At 47.8% G+C, this 21,225-nt stretch overlaps 1 protein-coding gene and 1 pseudogene across 2 annotated transcripts in view; one reads left to right on the top strand and one right to left on the bottom strand.

The window, feature by feature from the left end:
- The window catches only part of Pitpnc1 (phosphatidylinositol transfer protein, cytoplasmic 1), a 264,927-nt gene that overhangs the window by 175,876 nt on the left and 67,826 nt on the right, over positions 1 to 21,225 (top strand).
- Positions 20,012 to 20,588, bottom strand: Mea1-ps1 (male-enhanced antigen 1, pseudogene 1; annotated as a pseudogene).

The following is a 21,225-nucleotide window of genomic DNA, read 5'->3' as shown; positions in this document are numbered from 1 at the left end:
TTGTCAGTCACCGACGTGAGTAGTTGTCCTAGGACCCATAAACCTTGACCCTTCCAGGAAAAAAAAAAAAAAAAAAAAACAGTCAGAGTACTCCATTATCTCCCCAACAGTGGTCTCAGCCATATGCCTGCTTCAGAATTTCTGGAACTTTCCAGAGAGAATAATATCACTAGCTGGGATAGTCTCCTCTCACCATCCCGCCCATCGTGAGCACCACTCAAGGTGGTTTCACAAAGGGAATGGAGAGGCCCGCCCCCCCCCCCCCCCCCCCCCCCCGTCCTCGGCCTGAGTTCGGTGCACCCTGCCAAAGGACTCGTGCTAATCTTGGCAAATGATGACCTTTTCTGATTGGAGAATTAATATGCAGTTTTTTCAAACTTAAAGTGTGCAATGGAAAAAGGTCTAAATTGAAAGGGAGAGCCAAGAGTGATCCCATGATTCAGAGATGAATATCCCTGTCCCTCTGACCCCTGATACGGGTTTCTAGTGATTCATTTCTTAACCAGCTCCTCCCAAAATAAATCATACAGTATGTTATTTTTAACCAGGCATGGCATACCCTTCCCAACTTGGGGTGTGTGTGTGTGTGTGTGTGTGTGTGTGTGTGTGTGTGTGTGTGTCTAGAGGCCGGAGGTCAACACTGTGTGTAATTCTCAGTCATTTTCCACCTCATTTTTTGTGAGCCCATCCCTCACTGAAGCTGGAGTCCACATATTCTGCTAGGCAGGTTCAGGCATCAGCCTGCCTCTGCTTCTCCAGCTCCCAGTTCTCAGGTGCATGGAAGGTAGAGCGTCTGGCTTTTCCTGTGGGGGCTAGGAATCCAGACTCAGGTCCTCGTACTCATAAAACGAGCAGTTAACTGAGCCCACCTTTACCCGCCTCTCGCACTTGGTTTTTCAATGACTGTGCTGCCTTCTCCTCTTTGATGCTCTTCTGGCTGATGCTGGAGATCGAAACGAGCTTGACTCTTTGGACATAGCTATGGGCAATCAGAAAAAGAGAGATGCTCCTCGTGCAGAGAACCCAAGTGCATTTCCTAGCACCTATATTCAGTGACTTCACAACTGGCTGTCACTCCAGTTCTCGGGGTTCTGATGCCCTCCATCTTCTATTCTTCCAGGGTACCAACCATGTCATGGCGCACAGACATACATGCAGGAATAATACTAATGAAAATGATTTCTTAAACAGTCTTTCTAGCCAGCCAGTGACAGTGCATGCATTTAATCCCAGCACCTGGGAGGCAAAGGCAGGTGGGTGAGTTCGAAGCCAGCCTGATCTAACAGGGCAGATCCGGGAACAGCCAGGGCTTCACAGAGAAGCTGTGTCTTGAGAAAACAAAAATAATTGTTTTTTTCTTATTCTCTTTTTCTCTGAACTTCGTTCCATATGAGTTAATTCAGATCGGCTCTCCTTGTATAGATAGATGACAGAGAGAGTATCTTGATCCTGACAGATTGACAAGCCCCTGGGTAGGGTAGAATTGACTTCCCACCCTGGCCTCTGCCTGACTCTGTTCTCAGTTCTGCGTGTGTTTCTCCTGCGGCCACTGGAGCAGAGAGCCCTGGCATCCCTTCGTTATGCCGCTTTGCCTGTGCTCTCTTCTCTAAGTTACATAGTCAGCAGAAGTTTAATGCTGATCTCAGGAGGAAGAGAAGGGAGGGTTAGGACTTCACTCATGCTCCCAAGTCCTAAGTGCATATTTATCTAAGAATAAATGACAGCAAGGTACATCTGTCCAACCGTGGGTTCAAATCCAAAGCCCTGAGTAAGCCCATGTCTTGATCAGTCACATCCTTGTTCTGCCCGTGGAGTGTGGGGAAAAGAGGGAGTGTAGAAATCGGTGTGTTGTGGGTATTTCATTCATTATTGAATGAACTCAGTTCACCTGTGCCCTTTCTACGTCTCCAGCCTTCCCGTTCAGCTACTACCCTCGAGAGTCTGCGTGTACCGTTTCCACCCGTACCTGCCAAAATTTTAATGAAATGGACGCTGATAAGAAGCAATAATTACAATGAAAGGCTGGTGATGGTCACACTGATTAGCGGCTGAACGGAGTACACATTACTATCTTATCATACATTATCATCTCAGTCATAAAGGTGATCCAAAATCCTGTAAAAACACATCGTCAGGATGACCAGCTAGCAGTATCTTCTCAGTAAAGAAGAAGCTAGGAAGTGTTTGTGTAAACCTGTGGTTCTGTCAGTCCGGACACGATGGGGAAGTTGCCTTAGATTGAGGTGCATTTATGTCTTGCACAAACCGATGGGAATTATTTAGGCCTTAATTAGCGCTCGGGAGATGGGGCCGTGCCAAGGCAAGGTTCTGTCTGTCCAAGATCGTAAATCTGGCTTGCAGTCAGTGCCTAGCACTGCCTGGTCCGGCCGAAGGGGAGAGCGTTCTTGCTGCATCGTGCCAGCGTGCCAACAGGTTAACAGGGCGGGGGTGGGGCAGTGTGGCCGCTGTTTCCTCTGCCAAGCAAGCACCAGGCAAAGTAGCGGTTCTCAGCCCTGGCTGCAGGGCTCTCACCTAGCTTAGCTAGCTAGCATGTTTGTTTGTTTGTTTGTTTGTTTGTTTGTTTGTTTGATCCAGGCTAGCCTTGGACTTCATACACACCCAGGCTGGCTCACTCTCCCGTCAGCCTCTTAGCTCCTGGGATCACAGGTGTGTGTTATTGAACCTAGATCACCTGAAAACTTGTTTTTTTATTGCTTTTACATTTATTTTCTCTGTGTGTGTGTGTGTGTGTGTGTGTGTGTGTGTGTGTATGAGAGAGAGAGAGAGCGTGTGAGCATTTTACTCTGTGTGTGTGTGTGTGTGAGAAAGAGAGAGAGAGAGAGAGAGAGAGAAAGAGAGAGAGAGAGAGAGAATATGAGCATGCATGTGCTGTGTGGAATCAGAGGGCAGCTTGTAGGAATTGCCTCTCTCTCCATCGTGTGGGTCCCAGGGATTAGACATCAGGCTCAGTGGAAAATGGTCTTTCCTTGCCGGGTCATCTCTCCTGCCCTCTCCTGAGAAGTTTTAACTACTTAGTCCCAAGCCCTTTGGTACGTCCGTTCATTTGATGGCAGGTACAGACAGTTCAAACACTAGCCAACACACAGAATTATGGAATACTCTGGAAAGCCGACCTCTCCAAATGGGCTTATCATGGCTGAGCCTCATCTGTTCTCTAGGTGGGCCATACATAGGACCTGCTGCCGTCGCCCAGCGTGACAGTCAAAAGCAGTGGTTTTAATAGTGGCTTCATGTTGAAATCCCTCAGAAAACTCAGCAATCCTATGCTGCTGTCCCTGCCCTAGGGACCGTGATTTCTTTGGTCATAGGTGGCACCTAGGTGTTTGGATTTTTAACACACACCCTAAGTGCATGTAAGAGGCAAGAAGAAAAAAAAATCTCAGCACCAGAGATTAAGTGTATAAATATTCAAAGCCCAGGCTATCTAAATGGCTTCGGTTCTGCATACTCAGGAACGTGGAAGAGTGTCCAAAAGGTCTTTGTGGTCTTGGGCAATGGTGGAGTCCTATAAGCCTAGGACCAAGGTTTGTGTACTGGTTGGTTTTGTGTGTCAACTTGACACAAGCTGGAGTTACCACAGAGAAAAGAGCCTCCCTTGAGGAAGTGCCTTCATGAGATCCAGCATTTTCTCAGTTAGTGGCGGAGGGCCCAGCCCTTTGTGGATGGTGCCATCCCTGGGCTGGTGGTCCTAGATTCTATAAGAAAGCAGTCTGAGCAAGCCAGGGGAAGCAATCCAGTAAGCAGCACCCTTCCATGGCCTCTGCCTCTAAGTTCTTGCCCTGTGTGAGTTCCAGTCCTGACTTCCTTTGGTGATGAACAGCAATGTGGAAGTGTAAGCTCAATAAACCCTTTCCTCCCCAGCTTGCTTCTTGGTCATGATGTTTATGTAGGAGTAGAAACCCTGACTCAGACCGTTTGCATCCCCAGAAGCACACCTAAATGTGGGTGGGTATAACCTTCTGAAATGGAAATGAATCCTCAGGGCGAGCAAGCTAGCTAACTAGGCTACCCGCATCTAGTAAAACCAGCCACATCAGAGAACTCTGGGTTTCACTAAGGGACCCTGCTGTAAGGACTAAAGCAGAAGAGTGTTTCAAGATGATCCCAACATTAGCCCATACGCATGTGTGCACACACAGATAGAGATAAATTTTCACACTCAAACATCGGGGAGTGTCTTCTTTGTAGACATCAGCCTGTTTCTATTTTATCAGCCATGTGTGTCACCAAGGACTTGCTTCCTCCTGGAGGGAAGTCCCCTGGTAAGAAGGAAAGGGTCTGTCATTCTTTTCCGGTTCCAGGAAGAAGCATTTACAATGTAGACTTTTTAGTCTATAATGTAGTGAAAAAAGGCAGAGCTGTTCCTTATGAGACAGGCAGATCAGTCCACCACTCACGTCCTGTCTCTGACCATAGGCAGCTCCTTTGGCCAATCAGAGTCTGGGTTTCTTGATCAAGGATTATGAAAGCAATGTTGTGGCAAGTGGAGGACTCCTAGAGATGAGTTTACGGGGAAGCACCACGTAAAGCAGAGGTGCCATGCACCGTCAAGTCATTGACGTTTATGTCGTGCACCGTCAGCACCATAGTGGCCATACTTGGGTTAATGGTGTTTTCCTGAAGAAACTTTGATTTGGCCCAGACTGTCCAGCAAGCACTGTTGGTCAAGAGTTTGGGAATTTTTGTTTGTCGTTCACTGTTGGTTTTGCCTCGCTATAATCCAAGCCAAGATGGTGGCCGAGTCTGGAAAGGTGGCCATGTATGAAACCAGGAGAGATGGGTACGTTCTTCAAAACACTGACTTTCTGTCGGACTTGATATGGTGTTCGAAAAAGAGTGGACTATGGATGAACTTGGGGTCTCTTGCCTTAACCTTTGACCTTGGTCATCGATGGTGTCTCTGTTTGCTGGGGCAACATTGGAGAGACAGATCCTGAGGGGAGAGTGGAAGGATGTCTGAGGCTCCCCTGAGACCTTCGAGAGGAACCAGCAGGTCGGCAGTCAGATACGTGAAGCCACGGTCCACAGACTTGTAGACCATGATTCAGATGGGTGTGGTTAAAATCATCCTTATTACTGTAGGTTCCTGAGGGAGACCTCAGATTCCCCTTGATCTACACTCCATAGTCACCTCCTTTTCTTTTTGTTTATGGTTCCAGGGTTAGAACCCAGAGTTCTGTGCACGACAGACAAGCATGCTACCCCAGCGCCCCCTCCTCTTGTGTGCCTGTGTCTGTCTGTCTGTCTGGGTGACGTGTGCCCTCTTCAGCTGCTCTCCACATTATTGTTTGAGGCAAGGTGTCTCACTGAACCTAGGGGCCACCAGTCATCTTGAGTGGCTGGCCTGAGGAGCCTCAGGGCTCCTCCTGTCCCCACCTCCCCAGAACTGGGGTTGCATACATGTGACTGCACCCAGCTTTTCCATAATATATTGAGACCTGGTCTCACTAAGTTGCTCAGGCTGGCCTTGATCTGCTGATCCTTCTACCTCATCCACTTCATTAGCTGGGATTACAGGTCCACACCACCAGGCATGGCTTAAGACTCATTTCCTTTTTGATTTTTTTTTTTTTTTAGTTTTTATTTATTTATCTTTGCATGTATCAATCAGTGTTTTGACTACAGGTATGTCTGTGCACTATACGTTCGCAGTACCTGCAGAAGCCGGAAGAGGGGCTGGATCCCCTGAGACTGAAGTTATGGCTAGTTTTTAGCTACTGTGTGGATGCTAGACACAAAACCTAGGTCCTCAGGAAGAGCGGCCATAGCTCTAACCACTGACCCACCTCTCCAACCCCTTAAGATTCCTTTTCAATCACTGAGGCCATTCTCAGTCTTAGGAAATTACACCATCTCATTTAGTTAACTACAAATCTTACTGGAGAAATCAAACTTCATTGGTGGTGGGGGGGGATGGGAAGGACACCTCTAGGTGAATGACATAAACGGTTTGATGCTTTGACTGGCCTCAGCTGGTACTGTCATGGAGATGAGGTCAGAAATCCTCTCATCCTCGGGCCAATTAGTGACCGTGGAAGTAAGCAATTGGAAGAGAATTTGTTTCAGGAGAGTTGCGTTTATCTGGGATTGAATCTCACACTGGTGATTGCAAATTTTATTTCATTATTGTTATTTGCAACATCCAGAGGGCAACACACAGTAATTTATTAACACGTCGTAAAGTGTGCTGAAATTAATTTGTGAAGAAGGGCTACCAGCGCGATCCACAGTACCCAGATTCCTAGTCCCCGAAGATGCTCTAATCCTTCAGTGGGTTCTAACTAAGGATTGCAGGAGATGGAAAGGCGCTTATTTTATTTTTAGACATGATCTTTGATGTCTTCAACCTTTAGAGTTCTGGTTTTAACCTTAGGTTTTTTTTTTAAGAATTGTTTATTTATCTCATGTATGCTGTAGCTATGTATGCTGAACACAGCAGCTGTCCTCAGACACAGCAGAAGGGGAGCATCAGATCCCATTACAGATGGTTGTGAGCCACCATGTGGTTGCTGGGAATTGAACTCAGGACCTCTGGAAGAGCAGTCAGTGCTCTTAACCACTGAGCCATCTCTCCAGCCCCTTAACCTTAGATATTTTTATGGCCAGATACCTACAAAATCTGAAACTTTCTCTAAGAAGTCAGTATATATCAAAATAAATACATAAGGCCACATGAAACACCCTCATTTTCAGTTTGGGAGGATCTTTTTTAATCCACGTGGGTCTGTGAAGTGGAAAGTTGATCTCTATTCAAAAGTATCATTTTCGAGGACAATAGAAACACTTACTTGATTCCATGATGTGGCCTTTCCTATTTATAGTAGTTTGTGATCTTAAAACTAGATTTTTTGGGGTTGGGGATTTAGCTCAGTGGTAGAGTGCTTGCCTAGCAGGCGCAAGGCCCTGGGTTCAGTCCCCAGCTCCGAAAAAAAGAAAAAAGAAAAAAGAAAAAAAACTAGATTTTTTTTTTCTTTTTTCTTACTAGATTCTTTTTCCCTGGAATGTAAACCAACATGTGGGTGCTGGACACTGAACCCAGGTCCTCGACAAGAGCACCCAGGGCTCTGAACTCCTGAGCCAACTCTCCAGCCCCATCCAAGATGGATATTTAAAATAACGATATTTAAAATAACGACAACAAACGGAGACTGCTCATTCAGACCTGTCACCCAGCAGGTAGAAGAAGGCTGGAGCAACAAGCTTGCCTTGAATTTAAAGCCATATATATAGTGGCTGCATAGTTCTGGACCAACCCAGACTACAGAATGAAGTCCTGTTTCAGACAAGTAAACAAGCAAGCAAACACGAGCCACACAAAGGCGTGACCAGATCGAGGGTCAGCCCTCGGATCCTGAAGTGCAGTCACAGTGCCAACCAGAATTACTATTCATGGTTACTGATACATGCAGCTTCTAGTAGTGTTCGCTTTTCCTTTGGCCTGTTCCCACCATGTTGTGATAAATCTGAAAAGCCCCGCCTCTGCTGGCTGCTACCAGTTTTCCAAAGACAAGTAATCAGACTGGCCCAAAGCGACACACTCTAAGGGACAAAGGTGAGGCACAGTTGGGAAACTGCCAGGTAGGAGGAGGACATGGTCTGGATGACCATGTTGTTACAATGTTGCCATTACCGCAGCAGTGTGGAGCCAACAGCTGGTGCTGAAACAGAGTGCAGCAGAGCGGACCCTCCAGACCTTTCAGTTTATTTTAAAGGATCACACCTTGATTCCACCGTCACCTAACCAGTCCCACCAGGAGCAGAGTTCACATCACACAATGTGGGAACATATACACGTGACATAATATAAAAAGACATGGTGTGCCTTCCATCGTGACCCAGCGAGAGGGTACACCCTCACTGAGGGGTGAGCCTTTCCCTGGTGTTTATCGGCTTTCAATCAGGGTGAAATAAACAGAGGAAGGCACCGGAAGGGGCACGCTACAACACGACAGTCCCGGACTATTCGGATTTTGAAACGGGGTCTCGCTTTGTAGCCCAGCTGGCCTCGAACTTGTAGCGATCCTCCTTCCTCAGCTTTCCAGGTGCTGGGGTTACAGCAATGCACGCCCCCACTCCCAGCTTTTGTAGTCTAGACACCCAGCATGAGGCAGAGCATACTCAAGGGATAGGCAGTGCTTGTCCTAAATTGATTATAACATCAACATGGAAAAAAAAAGTCCAAAAATAGGACAAATTTTGATCAAAGAACAAAAATGGGAGATTTTCATCTTTTCTCTTCGTGACACAAAGAAAGTAGAACTGGCTATTATATAACACATCGGGTTTGATCCTTGGGGCTTACAGGGTAGAAGGAAAGAACTGACCCCCAGAAGTTATCCTCTGACCTCCACATGGACACTGTGTGTACGCATCATGAACACACACACATGATAAGTAATGTAATAAAAATTTTAAATAATGTAGCAATATTTTGCTTATGGACTATTTACATATTGCATAACCCATTTTATTTTTAAAATATACAGACAGCAAATTTACTATGGTCATCAGCCGGGAAGAGGAGCAGAAGGGATCCCAGCTGGATTTTGTATGTGGGGGTTTCCTTAAATAGCCCAGGTTGGCCTCAAACTCACTGTATACATAGCCTAAGGTGGATTTGAATGCATGCTTCTCCCGTTGCCTCCCAAGTAGTAGGGTTACAGTTGTGAGGTACCATCGCAGACTTACCTTTTCACTTTTGAAAAAGGTTCCTCCTCAAGTCATGTTGCATGAGACACGATGTGCCCGCCCCCCAACTTTCTAGAATCCACTCTCAGCCCCATCCACTATATTTGCAATTGTTTCCCAAATATTTTTTTCCCCTCACAAGAGACCTAATTGCTGTGGGAAACCACTGTTCCCCGCTTTAAAAAAACAAAGCTTGCCTTTCTTGTTTATTTACCTAGATCTTTCTGTTTATGTTTGTGGAGCCGTTTTTGGTCCTTCTGTGAATGGATTGATCATGACAGATGGTACCCAGCAGCCTTTGGGTCTTGGAGCGTTTTGGATGAGGACACTTTAGGAGTCTGCCAAAAGCTGGCAGCTGGCTAGACCCACTAACCAGAGTGATATACTAAGTTCGGCGAAATCACTGCCTAGCCTTGGGCCAAACAGGGGCAGACCAGGGCTCTGCAGGGAACAACTCATGAGAATTCATCAGCCAGAGCATCCCTGATGATGAATGAGGAGGCATGGCTCAGGTCAGAGGACTCAGGAAAGGATCCAGTGAGATGACTCAGACCATCAGTGGTGGTATTTCTCATTGACTTCAGTTGTGGGGATGGCTTGAGAATCAGGCTCTGGCTTGCAGCTCCATGAGTGGTGAAAGTGATCTGTAGGACAGCTGTTAAGTTGCCCCATTTCTGAAGCTTGCAGCCCCCATTCTTCTCACCGTGCTGGGGGTGTTCTGAGAGACAGTTCTCTTGAGTTCACTTCACCAAGCTGGAGGACTGTGTCCAGTCTCTGGCCCAAATACCAGACCTTCTCTGTATGGTGACTTCCTGCCAGGAAGATGGGCATCATGGCGTTATACGCTGCTCTTCCTGGGTCTCCTGCACCTGGAAAGGACTCTGCTTGGCACCGCCCCCTCATCCCTCTGACAGTCAAGCCAGTGCCCAATAGGATAGAGGCAGGAGAGTGAGGGGAAGGAGGGCGCAGGGCCTGGAATTGGATCCATAGGACTTCCACCCCAGATTGGCCACTTAGCAGCTGGCTTATCACTTTTGTGTCCTTGTCACTTGCCTGGGTGGTTCTGACTTCTGAATCCCTTGTATGTGTAGAAGATGTTAACCATGCAGTGTGCTCAGTGTGGCCTTTCGTACATACATGCTAAGCCTGTAATGAAGCTTCCATGTTCTGTCTATTCTAGTGTCACTGTTTTTCATGTTTTAGCAGCCCTGGGGTAAAATGTTAGTGGCGATAGCATCTTGTAGTTATGAGTGACAGCACCTTCCTTCTCTCTGTGGTCCAGCGGGGCTGTCTGGGGTTCCACGTGAGTTCATCCCACTCTCCTGCTCTGGGAGAGGACGTTGAGTGACCCTTGTGAATGCATCAACCAGTTATTCTCTAACGTTCTTTTTTCTTTACTTATTATTTGCTATATGGGTATATTTTTACGCTCCCATGCGTCATGCCAGTGGAAGTCAACCTTCTCTTCCACCAGCAGTGGTGAATTCCCGGTCTCTTTGTTATTTGCACCGGTCCCTGTGCATGTGAACTTCTGGGTGATTCCCGTGCCTCCAACTCTCATCTCACTGTTGGAGCAGTGGTGTTCCCAACACAAGCTACTACATCTGGATTCCATATTGTCGGTGTTGGATGGCAAGCAGTTTTACTACTGAGGCATCTCACCAACCCACGCATTAGTCACTTTTATTTTGTCACTAATGACCAAATACCTGACTGAAGAAAAAAACTTGGAGGGGATTGATTTTGGCTCACAGTTTCAGCGCTCTTGTGCACTTAGGTATCACAGCCTTGGGAGTGTGGGGGGAAGGGTGCTGTGTCTTCCATGCCAAATAGGAAGCAGAGAATAAGCAAGGGGCTGGGTCCCAGGAACCTTCCAATAGTGAGGCCCTAGCTCCTGACGTTTCTCGAACCTCCCAAAATAGCACCGCGGCTGGAGACCAAGAGGCCAGTACATGAACCTGTGAGGGACATTTCAGCCACAAATGCGTGCAGAGAAAATGTGGACGCAGGAGCAGCATCTGCTGAAGAAAGGCTATCCAGTAATCAGCCAGGGAGGGTGTTTGCGCCCTTTTCCCTGGACAGCCGTGGGCTGCCTGGGAATGTGAATGTCTTGTCAGAGCCCTGGAAAGGGAAGAGCTGTGTCACCTTCCACAGAGCGGTCCAGAGCCAACCTCTCTGTCATAAGCACACCTTCGAGGATGAGCCTTGGCCGGTATTTTAGCCTCTTATAAGAAAACTTTTGTGGGGCGAGGGAATGGTGGAAGGAAGTTAATGACCCCCAGTGGCCACCGTTTGTAAGCAATTTTTCCTGTCTAATGCTTCCGTCTGCTCCTGGACTTGCCCGCATGCACGCTGTTTTATCCAGGCACAGTGTGAGCTAAGGTTCAGTGGCCCTGGTACTGGATCTTCAGGGTAAGAACCATGCTTATCTCATGGTACCAAGCTGTTCAGTCATACGTGTTTGTAATTTTTTTCGGACATTCACTGTGTGTTTGTGTGTTCACAAGCGGATGCATGCTCCCCTGTGTGCTTATGGCGGACAGACCACAACTGTAGGAGTCAGTGCTTTCTTTCCACTGTGTGGGTCCTAGAAATTGAACTTAGATCTTCAGGCTTGGCAGCAAACTCCTTTACTCATTGGGCCTTCTCCCTGGCCAGTGCTACTTCATATTCAAATCATCTATCTCCCCCTAATGCCTATTGGTGACCCACGTGTCATTATTTTTATATTGAGTTTGGATGGATGTCTGTGTGTGAATGCAGGCACAGACAATTTTGGGTGCTTGTCCTCACTGTCTACCGTGTTTGAGACAAGGTCAGTTTTGTTCAGAGATATCTATACCAGGTTACCTCATTCCTAGGCGTTCATTCTCCTGTGGTCGCTAGGGATTTGAACTCCAGTCCTCATGTTTTTGCAGCAAGCTCTTTTGCCCACCAGGCTGTCCCACCAGCCCTAAAGACCTATTTCTAGTCCCCCCAGCCGTTTTAGTTAGCTGACTAAAATATAAAGTTCACGCAGTCGCCTCTAAAAATGGTTCCATCCTCTTTCCAGCCCTTTAACTAGAGGGTCAAAAAACCCCTTCGGAATATGCAGACAATTCTGTGGAGTTATTTTAATTATCTTAATTATGCTGGCCAAGCTATTAATAAATATGTGTTGAAAAGCATCAGATGAATACCCCGATGGGATGGATGTGATGCCACACGCCTGACATCCCAGCACTCTGAAGGCCAGAGGAATTTGAGGCCAGCCTAGGGTACAAGGCCAGACACTGACTCAGGTCATAAAAGTAAATAAATTATAAAAATCAATATTATAAAATGATATAAAATAAATAAACACATTGGTACCATCACAGAATAGACAGGCGCTCAGGGCCAAAACCAAGTGAGCGGCACTCGATGCTGAAGGATTTGGTTAGCATTTACACCAAAGTCCAAAGGTCTGTCATGAGCTAAGTCAACGTCCCCTTGGTTGCAAGGCAGAACCCATGTGAATTAATGAAATGAAATATGATATATTCCGAGAACCTTCCTCAGGAGTGAAAGATTGCAGGGAGATGTATATTTTTTTTCTAGTAACATTATTTTGATCTATAGGGGAACCCTGCTTGCGGCACCCGGCTAAATTTACTCAGAACCATCTGGGTCTCTTGGAATAGATACGATACCAGTTGCACACATGGTGTGCCTTTGTTGGGGCTTTCTGTTAACAGAAAACAATCTCACCGAGGCTTGGGGGCGTTTCTCTGAGGTAGAACATGTGCTTAGCAAGTGCTGCTCCCGGCTCAATCCCTACCAAAGCGAATTGCCCTTTCTAGAAAGGAATTGGGCAGGCAAGATGGCTCAGCGGGCCGACACTTGCAACCCCGGGAGAGGAGAGAACTGACTCAAAAAGTGGTCCTCGGAGCTCACAGTCACACTGTAGCCTGTGCAGACATGCATAGCAACACAGCAGCAGCAGCAGCAACAACAATAATAATAATAAGTAAACAGTTGTTTTTTTTTTTAATTTAAGAGAATCATGAATCAGACATTGTGTCACATAACTGTAACTCAGCTCTGGGGAGGTATAGGAGGCAAAAGGATTCAAAGTTCGAGGCTAGCCTTAGCTATACAGCAAGTTTGAGGCTAGCCTGAGCTACATTAGACCTTGTCTCAAAAAAATCAAAATAAAGGAATCGTGGGGTACACAGGCTGCTGACATTCTGCTTTGGCTATGAGCACACACGAGTGCGTCCTTTGTCTAAGGTCTGTGATTCCTATTTGGAAACGAAATACTTCTCCTGTCTACTAATGGTAGGACGCTAACCAGTGACTCCTGTGAGCCTCTTTGTGTGTCCTTGTGCACGTACATGCATGTCATGGCTCGTGAATAGAAATCACAGGACAACTTGCGGGAGTCGGTTCTCTCTTTCCACCGTGTAGGCCCTCAACTCATCAGGCTCGGGAGCAAACGCGTTCACAGGTGAGCCATCTCCACAGTCCAGGATTGCAGATTCTGGAGAGGTGCATGCGTATGTGGCCAGATTTGTTCTGTAACTGCCTCAAAAACTGCGGCTTTAATTTCTCACCTTCGTAAGTTTGTACTGTGAAGTCTTGAGGGGCAGCAAATACCATAAGTAAAATCGCATGTGCAAACAGAAATTCTAGCATAAAAGACCTGACGCCTCAGAACGGCGGGACCTCCTTCCTTTCACTCTGTGCTGTACCAGGCCGGTGCCTTTACCCGTAATCAGTGACTGGGCAAAGTCAAGACGTCTTTTTATCAGACAAAGTATTCAGAGACCTTTAAAGGTCGTTCCTGTTACAGGCAAGCTAACGTACCTGGAGGGTCCTACCATGTCTCAGTGCAGCCCACCTCTGCCTTCTGAGATGCGTTCCGACCTCTGTCTGTGGACCCTGACTTACTCGTGGTTTTTATACCTGTTACTCTAAACCGGCAAAGGCCAAAGGCTTTTCCTTGTGCTCCTCATTCCCTAGAGTCTAGTGAGTGCTTATACTTGACTCATCCCCTTTGGCTTTCATTACTCTCCTGGGTCATCTTTTGAATGACATTGGGTGTTTAGAATCTGGGCTGGAGAGAAGGACCACCAATGAAGGGCATTTGCTGATCTTAACAAGAACCGAAGTTCAGTATCCAGCATCCACATAGTGGTTCGCAGCAGACTGAGACAGGTAGATATTTGTAAACCCCAGGCCAACCTGATTTACATAAAAGTTCCAGGCCGGCCAGGACTACAGAGTGAGACCTGTCTCAAAGAGAGGAGAAGCTAGACAGCACCTGAAGGATGCCCGAGGTTGATCTTTGACCTCTGTGTATTCACGCACCCCCCCCCCCAAATAAGCACACGCACAATGTTAAGATGAAGCAGTGTTTGTCAAACTGTTATCATATAGGGGTGTGGATTGGGTTCATTTGTCTCTGCCAGTTATGGAATTAAAAGGCAGGAACAAACTCCTCCACAGGTAGCAGTGGAAAAATCACACACACACACACACACACACACACACACACACAGTAGGCACACAGAGAAAAAGGCCCTCCAAGAACCAGAGGCGGGACTCAAATGCCAAAATCCAGTCTTTTCTCAAGGGCTGGCAGGGTTTAAAGACCAAAGATTTCTCATTGAATCTGGAGCTCTATGACTGGCCCCCAGGGATCCTCCTGGTCCTGCCTTCCTGGCATCAGAATTCTGCGTGTCTTCTCATTTCGCCTTGGTTCATTTGAAGAAAGGCAGGATTGCTGACTGGCTCCCAACTGTTGTGTAAACATAGCCTGCTCTGGCCTTGAACTTGTTGGGCCAGTCCAGCAGCAGGCGGCCCACTGGTGGGAGAGGAAGTCCACAGGGCCTTTGTTTTAAACTGCCAGGCTTTTGTCTCAGGTCAGGAGGGTGAGGAAGAAGCTGGCCACCTTGGAAGGTCACCATCTTTATTGCAAACCTTTGTTATTTAGCCCTCTGTTACTGTGGCCCCTCTCCCTGTGTCCCAGGGAGTCTGGTTTGCTCCTAGTCTCTCAGAACATAGGCATGGTTGGTCCGTCTTTGGATTGGTAAAACAAGGAGAGCATTTGAACTCAGGCTCCATCCTTTACGGTTATTTTTTTTTCCACAGCTGAGTAGCAATAGCACCCACAAGGAATGTTCTTAATGGCTTAAGAGACACTGTGGTGGGAAGGTCTGTGTTTCCGCCCTCCCAGAATTCTGGGTGAAATCCTACCAGAGCCCTCCAAGGCAGTAGCTGCGTCTTAAGAATGAAACTGAGAAGGGTCCCTACACTTGTTTGCTAAAAGCCTCAGAAACTCCTCACCCCCTTATGTTGCTGTGTGCAAATCAGTCTTAACCTGGGCTTCCCAGACCCTAGAATTGTGAGAATCTACCTCCCCCCTCCTCTGTTATGTACAAGCAGCCCCATTTCAGGGAATTTGCTACAGTAGCCTAAATGCTTGAAGGCAGGAGAGGTTGTGAGTTCAGGCTGAAGTGCTCACACAGCAAATGACAGTAGGAACCAGTAGAAAATTGGATCCATAAGTTCACGGCTGAGCAAAAGAGGGCGAGCTCTGAGGAGTCACAGGGTTACTTTTGAAGCTGTAGGAATGAAGAAGATGGATGAGAAGGGCCGCTCTGAGAGTTTGAGGGAGAAATGGGGTGTGTGGAGATCACAGACCCCGAGAGAGCTGTGGGTGAAGACACTGTCGGCACCGATAATGGCCCCAGAGTTCAGTGAGCGTGGCATCTAGAGGGTCCTGAGGGATGGCGTAGTAAGGTCATGGGCAAGCTTTTTGACAGGGAGGTGACATAGTGGAGCAGAAGCCAGCCAGCTTGCAATGAACCAAAGAGGAATTTCCAAGGGGCCTGGCTGTGAAAGGAAGGGGACAAATCAGGTTGAGAGGGAACAGAGAGAAGGGAGATACTTCTCCCAGGCTTTCCTGCTGGGTAAGAAACACATTCATGTTCTGGGGCCTCTTCTCTGCCCCAAACACACAGCAATGACTAAGAAAAATGCCCTAAGAGGGCTGGACAGCTCAGTCCTTAGAGTGTGCATGACAGGCCACTAAGCTCTGTGCTCTGTAAACTGGGAAGTGGTGGCCTATATGTATAACTCCCACACTGGGGAGTCCAAGGGGCTAGCCTAGGCTCTATAAACAAACTTGGAACCAGCCTGGGCTACATGAGACTGTGTCTCTCAAGCAAAACAAAATGAAAATGCTCAAAGACGATTAATATTTGAAACATGAAGAGCTGAAAGCATTTTCTAGGACTGAAGAGGCACAGTTACTTAGATCAAAGTTTACTTTGGACAATGTTGGTGGCTAGCATTATGGAGCCCTTAAGATCCAGGTCCATCTCCTGTGTTAATTCCTCAGTGCTTGGGTAATGCTGGGGGATAAGCATTTTATATTTAGGGTAAAATGGAAATGTAAGATCAGATCTCTCTTGCTCAAGGTCACCCAGCTAGGTGTGGGGATTGGAACTCAGCCTCGCCACCATCTAATCTCTCTCTAACTGCTAAAAAAGATACATGAAGATAATTCCATAGCTAGAAGCAGAGTATCAAAAATAATAGTTTTCAGAGTTTTTAAAGACGTCTCAGGAAGAAAGGTGGCTCATCTGGAAAGGAGTGAGGTACTGTCTTGATGATGTGTCTCATTCCATTGTCTGTTGCTATAACTGGAGACCACAGGGTGGATAATTTATAAAGAATAAAGGTTAGTCTAGTTTACAGTTCTGAAGGTTAGGAAGTCCCTGGGTGTGTCATATCATACTGTGAGGTCATTGTGCCTGCTGGGATTGTCTGCAGCAGCCTAAGGTGGCACAGGCATCTCCCGGTGAGGGAGAACCATCTGCCTCAGGTTTCCTCATTTGTAAAACTGAATTGGGTCTACTCTTGATGCCTCCTCTTTCCCTAATCCCAAAGTCTCACCTCCAAATACCAGAGAGGCTCAAACTTTGTTCCTCGTAATGCCATAGAATTAAATTTCAATGTAAGTGTAGATGAAGACCCTGAAAAGTTAGCATGGTGGCTTTTCGTTGTAGTAGCAAGAAATCAAGGAAGGATTGTGTAATAAGTGTTTGTCTTAAACTAAACTTGGAGCCAGTGAGATGGCTCAGCAGGTAAAAGATACCTGCTACCAAGTCTCATGACTTGGGCCCAATCCCCAGAGCCTAAATGACAGAAGGAGGGAACTGATTCTTGAAGTTTGGCCTTTAAGCTCCACATGCATGGCAAGGTACAGGGATGATCACGCAAGCGCGCGCGCACACACACACACACACACACACACACACACACACACACGAAATTAAATAAACAAAGTGTAAAAAGGTCAATCTGGTAGGGCAGGGGTAGTACAGGGATATTGCTCAGTGGGTAGAATGCTTGCCCAGCATACACAAAAGCTCTGGGTTGATCTCAAGCACTGCGTCCGACCACACATACAGCTGGGCACAGTGATGCATGCACTAGTCCCAGCACTCAGAGGGTTAGAGGCAGAGAATCAGAAATTCAAGGTCATCCTCAACTACGTGGAGAGTTTGAGGCTAGCCTAGGCTACATGAAACACACACACACACACACACACACACACACACACACACACACACACACACACACACACCAGAAAACAAGGAACAGATGTGGGCCCAGGCTGGTCTCAAACTCCTTTTGTTGTTAGGATGACTTTCTGAACATCTGGCCTTCCGTGCCTCTTCCTCTCCAGTCTGCACTTCCCTAGCAATGATGGGGAAGGGATTCAAGGCTTCATGCACGCAAGGCAAGCTACGACACAACTGAGCTACACTCCCAACCCCTGACATTAGCCCTTGGTGGTGAAATACTAACGATAAAGAACCTCACAGGCCAGAATTTGGAGGAACCATCTCTGGAAACCAGATAGTGAGTGTTCTTCTCGATAGAACACTTTGAGATTGTTCCTCTTCCAGGTGGAAGAAAAGGTCAGAGGGCAGGGCAGATACAGGGAGGGAAGGGGGACAGAAAACCAGTTAGCTTGTGCACATGGCCTCTAGCTTCAGGCATGTGAGGAGAAGTCATCGAGAGGAAGAGAAACCAGGAAAGAGGTTTGAAGGAGGTTGGCGAAGGTCAAAGGTCCCCGCTGGTGAGAAACTGGTGACCGAGAAGAGGAAACTGCTCGCTTGGAAGTCTCTGCAGCCTGGTGATTTGGGCAGCTGTGGTTAGCGGTGCCACCAGCCTGCTTGACTGTCCCTTCCCCAGCTGAGCTCTGCCTTCTGTGCGTAGGAGCACAGGAAATGTTGTCAAGTTCGTCTAAGAGTCGTTTGCAGCGTGTGGGAAATTGAGTAGGCCAAGGTCGGAATGAGCCTGCGGTCCAGCCCGAGTCTCTTGGGGGATCGGAGGGTTCAGTGAGGTGACAGGAAAAGGTATCCTGGGATTGACCTTGAAGTTGGACTTGGAAGGAAAGTAAACAGTGTCTGGGCTTCAGCAGGGGATTGTAGCGGTAGACGGAAGATCACGGAAGATAGGGGAGCACGTGGACAAGGTCAGCTGACGTGGGAGACCGTGAAGGTCAAAGGAGGAGATAGGAGAAGGCTGGCCTATGTCAACAGTGGACGGTCGAGTCCCCTCCTCAGTAAGGTCCCATTGACCAATCAAAGTACTCACCCTGCTGACACAAGGAGTACTGGGTGCAGGTCTACCTATCAGAGTGTGGGTGAGGGGTTTCCTATGGTAGCATGGGTGGCCCCAAAGCAGCCATACTGGAAAGTTCCTAGTGTGGATGGACCACGGCTCCCCATAGCTGTGTAAGATTAACTTCCCCTAGGCCATACGCCACTAGGGCAGAATTATATACACATGGCTGAGAGAAGTGTCTGGAACCTCATGTGAGGGTCTGGTGACCTTCCTCGACCCCTCCTTGATAGAATGCCGAGTCCCAAAGCAATATTGAGATGGATACTTGCACGCTGACACAAATGATTGGATAAGGATGGTGTAGTGCCTCACGGTGGTTAAGGGTCAAAGTGGTCCATTGATGGCGTCAGTGGGGACAGAGGACTAGAAAGCAGGAGCTAGACTGCTGAGGGCTGTCATGCTGTCAGTGACAGCTGACTTATGATGTGCTTTTGTGTTGTTGGTTTGTTTGTTTCTCCTAAAGAATCTTTGTGATTGTTTTTTAAAACTGAATTGGCGATTTCAACTGTACAACCTCTTCCATAGCAAGCTCTCGGGACCTGTAGGGTTGCAGACCCTAGCCAGCCTCCTCCACCACAGCCTCTCCATGCATTTGGACAATCCGAGCATTTGTCCCAGAACTCAGTGGTCCTCAAAGTCCAGAGTCATAGTCATTGGCTTACCTGGGAGATGGGGACAGGGCCCCACCTAATGGCCCTTCTGTAAAGTGCAAAGGGAGCTGGCAGGCTCAAGAGAAGGGAAAGGGCTCCAGCCACTCCAAAGGAGGGAGTGACTTCCTCCAGGATAAAGGGGCAAGAATGAGTCGGCCTCAGGGGATAATGGTTAATGTCAAAGATGATAATAGCGTTGGAGTTGACCAAGACCAAGCATCCTGTTCACCGCTGAGCTGCATCCCCAACCATGCTACTCCCCAACCATGCTACTCCCCAACCATGCTGCTACTCCCCAACCATGCTGCTACTCCCCAACCATGCTACTCCCCAACCATGCTACTCAGTTTTAAAACCCTGGTCAAAGGTTTACATCCTCATTGTGAGGAAAGGGAAATCTGTCTTCCCTGTCTTTTTTTTTTTTTTTTTTGGTTCTTTTTTTCGGAGCTGGGAACCGAACCCAGGGCCTTGCGCTTCCTAGGCAAGCGCTCTACCTCTGAGCTAAATCCCCAACCCCCTGTCTTCCCTGTCTTACAGAACCAGTTTGTCATTGTTGTTGTTGTTGTTATGGGGTTTTTTTTGTTTGTTGATTTTTTTGTTTTGTTTTGTTTTGTTTTTGGCAGTGTACATAAGGTGCTTTATTCTCCACAGAGTGATACATGCTAAGGTGGGCTGGGCTTGGGCCAATGTTCATATGTACAGAACTGAACAAAGTGGGTCTCTGAGAGGTCTGACTTGCCTTGGTGCGAAAAGGGACACGGGAAGAAGAGGGATTTTTTTTTTTTTTTTTTTTTTTTTTTAGTTTTGTTTTGCTTCTTTTTTTCGGAGCTGGGGACCGAACCCAGGGCCTTGCGTTTGCTAGGCAAGCGCTCTACCACTAAGCTAAATCCCCAACCCCGAAGACAGATGTTAAAACCAGAACTGTTAGTCCTGTGCTGGTCCCGGCCTGGAATGCAGGGAGGTAAGGCAGCTTGCTCCCTGAGTGGTCACTTCCAGGCAGGGGACGCCTGCCAGGCTTGGAGGGCTTTCTGCACCACATCTTCTCACTGAGCGTCCGATATCTCCTGAGCCCAGGCAGGAACCCCTGGCGCGGGCAGGCTTACTCCAGCCATCGTCCTCTTCACCAGTTCCACGTGTTCCAGGTCCATGGGGATTGAGCTGTACTGCACAATGCTGCAGCTCCCTGCTCATCTCCAGCCTCACTCTCCAATGGCGGGTCTGGCAAGTGAAGCTCCAGGGCCTGGATCCGATCTCAGATATCAGCAGCACCATCTTCACCCTGACGTACTGGCGCCAGTCCCACCTCTTCCGGTTCAGGGTCTTGATTGAGGGGCTGGTATGAGTAGCCTGCTGGGCCCGCTCCTGTTTCCTCCTCCTCTTCCTCAGGTTCTTCACTGGTCCAATCCCCAGTTCCTTCTGGAGGACCCTGATGGGGCCCTGAGTCCTCAGTCTGATTGGGGAAGATACGCTCAGGGCCCATGGGATCTCCCCCTAGAACTACTGCTGCCATCCGGGCAGGGGCTTCTCAGAGCCCACAGCCAGACCCGCACCTTCACTTCCGGCGGGGCACGACGTGCTGGTTGTTTGATTTTAATAATGGGTTTTTTTTCCCTCCTTCCAAGTTTTCCAGGGCTGCAGCAAGAATTCCTAAAAACACTCATACTGGCAATCGCATGGCCTCTTGCTTTTCAGTAACAATCGCCTGGGATTCTCAGAGGTTCCACATCCCTCAAGGCAATGCTTGCCCACTGGATCTTCAGAACAATGACTTCACAACCATGTCTGGTTTTTCTCCATGTTCAGGAGTGAATGGGGGGCGTGGGTAGCTCATCTTAAATGTTTAAATTTTAAAATGAGAAAAGGCTGTGGTTGGAATGTGGGGTGCATGTCCCTCAAGGGTGCAGATGCTGCCATTTGATCCCCCTGTTCTTAGGGTCTTACTGCTGTGAAGAGGCACCATGATCAATGTACGTTTTATAAAGGACAACATTTAATTGGGGCTGGCTTACATGTTTAGAGGTTCAGTCCATTATCATCAAGGCGGGAGTATGTCAGCATCACAGCATCCAGGCAGGCGTGGTGCAGGAGGAGGTCTACATCTTCACCGAAGGAAGCCAGGAGCAGACTGAGCATCCTCAGGCAGCTAGGAGAAGGGACTCCAAGCCCACCCCACAGTGACACACTTCCTCCAACAAGGCCA

This window comes from Rattus norvegicus, chromosome 10 (genome assembly GCF_021556685.1).
Source record: "Rattus norvegicus strain SHRSP/BbbUtx chromosome 10, alternate assembly SHRSP_T2T, whole genome shotgun sequence".
Classification (NCBI taxonomy): Eukaryota; Metazoa; Chordata; class Mammalia; order Rodentia; family Muridae; genus Rattus; species Rattus norvegicus.
This window is presented reverse-complemented; position numbering and strand designations above follow the sequence as displayed.